The following is a 3,742-nucleotide window of genomic DNA, read 5'->3' on the forward strand; positions in this document are numbered from 1 at the left end:
AAGCTGTAATACTTTTTTCTTTCTTTCAGCCTATAGTTTTGAATCCAAGATTTACCCTGTCAGATGGATTTAATGTTTGACCTCAACGGTAGACTGTTTAATTTAACTTCTATGCAGAGAGAATCAATATGCATTTCAATAACAGGCTGTGAAGAGAAGTCTGAAAAATTACTCTGGAAATCTGTTCTGTTGGCCACCATAAACAATTATCTAATGATTATGTATGCAATTCATTATATACAATGTCCAGTCAGGAAAATCTAAGCAATGTTATATTGATGATCACGGATTAATAATTTGTAAAAAGGAAGACTATAGGTCTAGTAAAAGGGATATGTGTCATTCATACAAAGTATTGTAGATTCATATTCCTTGAGGAAAGATAAGATTTTAATATTGGATGTAGTTACAACTTGTTACTTTAGAAATTAAAAAAATTCAGAATTACAATTTTTTTTTGTGAATTATGATGAGAGGCATTGGCTCTTGAGAGTAAAAATTTGCTTATAAGCTGCCAATTTTTTGGTATTTGAATTTTATATATAATACTGCATTGTACATTTGGACAAAAAACTAAGTATTATAAATATTTAATCCTACATGTCATTGTTAATTTAAAACAGCGTTCTCCATGTTCATTAAATATAAGAAATTATGGTTTTCTTCAATGGAATAATCATCTCTTATCGTCATCATTAAGGCTATTTCAACAACTTTTCTGACTCTCAGTATGTACCATTGACTAATTTCTGTAACATGTTTAAAATTAAATCCTCAATGTTTGATGCTTAATTTAAGGAACCATTGGGGGGAAAAGGTGTTTCAACTATATGAAAACAATTACTTAATTTCAACAAATATTGTTGGGCCTAATAACTTTGGTTATAATTTCTATTTTTAAAAAAAATTATTGTATATATAGTGAAATTATATTTATTCCACGAACGACTGTACTCCTAGAAATTATGTGTAAGGGTTTCAAATATATTTTATTAACCTTCTTTATAATATTTTTACTTTCATTTTTTGACATTCATGTGTATATATATGTTACTATGCACATATGATTATGACTATAACGTTAATTATTTAATTTCATCAAATAATTTTTGGTCAAATTCCTTTAGTTATAATTTTTACTGTAAAAAAATTATATTTAACTAAAAACTAATGAATATAGTGAAATTATTTTTATTCCACGTTAGACTGTATTCATAGAAATTATGTGTGTAAGGGTTTCAAATATATTTGTAGAAACCTTCTTTATAACATTTTTCCTTTAATTATTTGACATTCACCTGTATGATACTATGCACATATAATTGTGACTTTAAAGTTAATAAATTTGAATCAAAGGTCTAGATAAATTGATTGTTTGTCATTTTATAATTATAGTTAAAGTATCTACGAACATGTATATATATACATATCTATTTTAAATAAATTAAGGCAAAGCAACCACCTTGTTATTGAATATACATATATATACACATATATATATATGATATTGAAGGAAGTTAGCCGTTAACACTGTTGAATAAATATAATATAAATCAAAGGTACATATACAGTGTTTAATAAGGACATGATGGAACATCGTAGGCTACCCTGTAGCTTTTCAACAAATACAGTCCTATGAAAAGTCATTGTGTAATAAAATGCCTCCGACGTCATTCGAACCTGCGACCTCTTGCTGACAAGGCGAGCGTCATAACCACTATACCACGAAGGTTGAACAGGTCCAAATACCCGTCGGTAACATTGTATTACACAATGCTATGCCTCAAGAGGGCGTTCGGCCAGATAAATCTGGAAATACGGCTAGAAATACTGTCGTATATTATATATGATATTGAAGGGAGTTAGCCGTTAACACTGTTGAATAAATATAATATAAATCATCAAAGGTACATATACAGTGTTTAAATAAGGACATGATGGAACATCGTAGGCTACCCTGTGGCTTTTCAACGAATAAAGTCCTATAAAAGTCATTGTGTAATAAAATTTCTCCGACGGGATTCGAACCTGCGACCTCTCGCTGACAAGGCGAGCGTCATAACCACCAGATCACGAAGGCTTCATGGTTGAACAGGTCCAAATAACCGTCGGGAACATTGTATTACACAATGCTATGCCTCAAGAGGGCGTTCGGCCAGATAAATCTGGCAATACGGGTGGAAATACTGTCGTATATTATATATGGTATTGAAGGGAGTCAGCCGTTAACACTGTTGAATAAATATAATATAAATCATCAAAGGTACATATACAGTGTATAAATAAGTACATGATGGAACATCGTAGACTACCCTGTTATGATTATGGTTATGACGCTCGCCTTGTCACCGAGAGGTCGCAGGTTCGAATCCCGTCGGAGGCATTTTATTACACAATGACTTTTATAAGACTTTATTCGTTGAAAAGCCACAGGGTAGCTTACGATGTTCCATCATGTCCTTATTTAAACACTGTATATGTATCTTTGATGATTTATATTATATATATAATATATATATATATATATATATATGTATATATTATATGAATATATATAGGCCTATATATAATAACGAAAAGCGTAAATATATTGCCAATATTTATTTGAAATAATACCTTTCGAGCATAGCTCTTCATCAGGCAATGCCACGGATGTAAACAGTGAAAGTTATAAGTATAATACAAAAGACATAAGGTAAAAGCATGGGCGTGAATACTGTACCTACAAAACAAGTAACTGAATAATCAAACAATAGAACAATATAACCGCTAAAAAAAGGTTAACATAATGAAGCGGTATAATAAAGCTCCGATGCCGACGAACTAAACCAACTGAGAAGTATGGAATAAAATCATATATACCTATGAAAACATATTTTTTATTTATTTCCATAAACATCCCGAAGGAGAAGCAAACATTTAAAATACAATCGATCAGCGCCGCTTTTGAGAAAAAAGATAAAATGTTTAAAAAGGCAATCTATAAATGCTATCTAGATCGTTAATAAATAATAATGGAATAAAAAATACTAAAATCATCTGGAGATATATATGATAACATAATTACAGTTTGATTTAGTTCCCGGGAGAGGACCCTCTTCTTTTAGGGTTCATAAAAAGGAATACCGGTACATACGGCAACTATTTTTCTTCTGTGTGTACAGTATACCGGTACACACATAGGCTATAGCCTCTTTACTGTATAAAGAAAGAGAACGATTTACCTGAAAGTTTTCAAGAGGGAAAAACCTTGGATTATGAAGAACTTAAGTCCTTAAAAGACACTTCAGAAGTCGGGAAAGCTCATCTCGTCATCTAGGAATCAACATTTTTGCCGGGGTAGAACCCCCGACCTCCGTTCTCTTTGGGGTTTATCGATTCATGGAAAAAAAAAAAACTTTTTTGTTTTTACCTATATAATACACACATAGTCCTATAATAAGAAAGTATACTACATACTCCAAGTATTGAAATACACGCCATCGTGTTGGGATTCAATATTTCGACATTAATTATGTCATCATCAGGAATGAAAAAATTATCCATATTAGTAAGCTTATATGCACTAGTACCAAAAGTGTTTAACCAATCAAAACATACCTCTAGTAGGTGACATAGCAGTGATTTAAACAAAAGATCAAAGCATTCTTACTCTAATGATCAAAGATACCTACAAAAACAAAGAAAGCTCTTTTGAAGCTCTGAGCCCATTGTTAAGCAAAGGGTGTAGTCTAAGTATAGG

The sequence above is a fragment of the Anneissia japonica genome, unplaced genomic scaffold (genome assembly GCF_011630105.1).
Source record: "Anneissia japonica isolate Jap-2015-1 unplaced genomic scaffold, ASM1163010v1 scaffold3106_len312699_cov133, whole genome shotgun sequence".
Lineage (NCBI taxonomy): Eukaryota > Metazoa > Echinodermata > Crinoidea > Comatulida > Comatulidae > Anneissia > Anneissia japonica.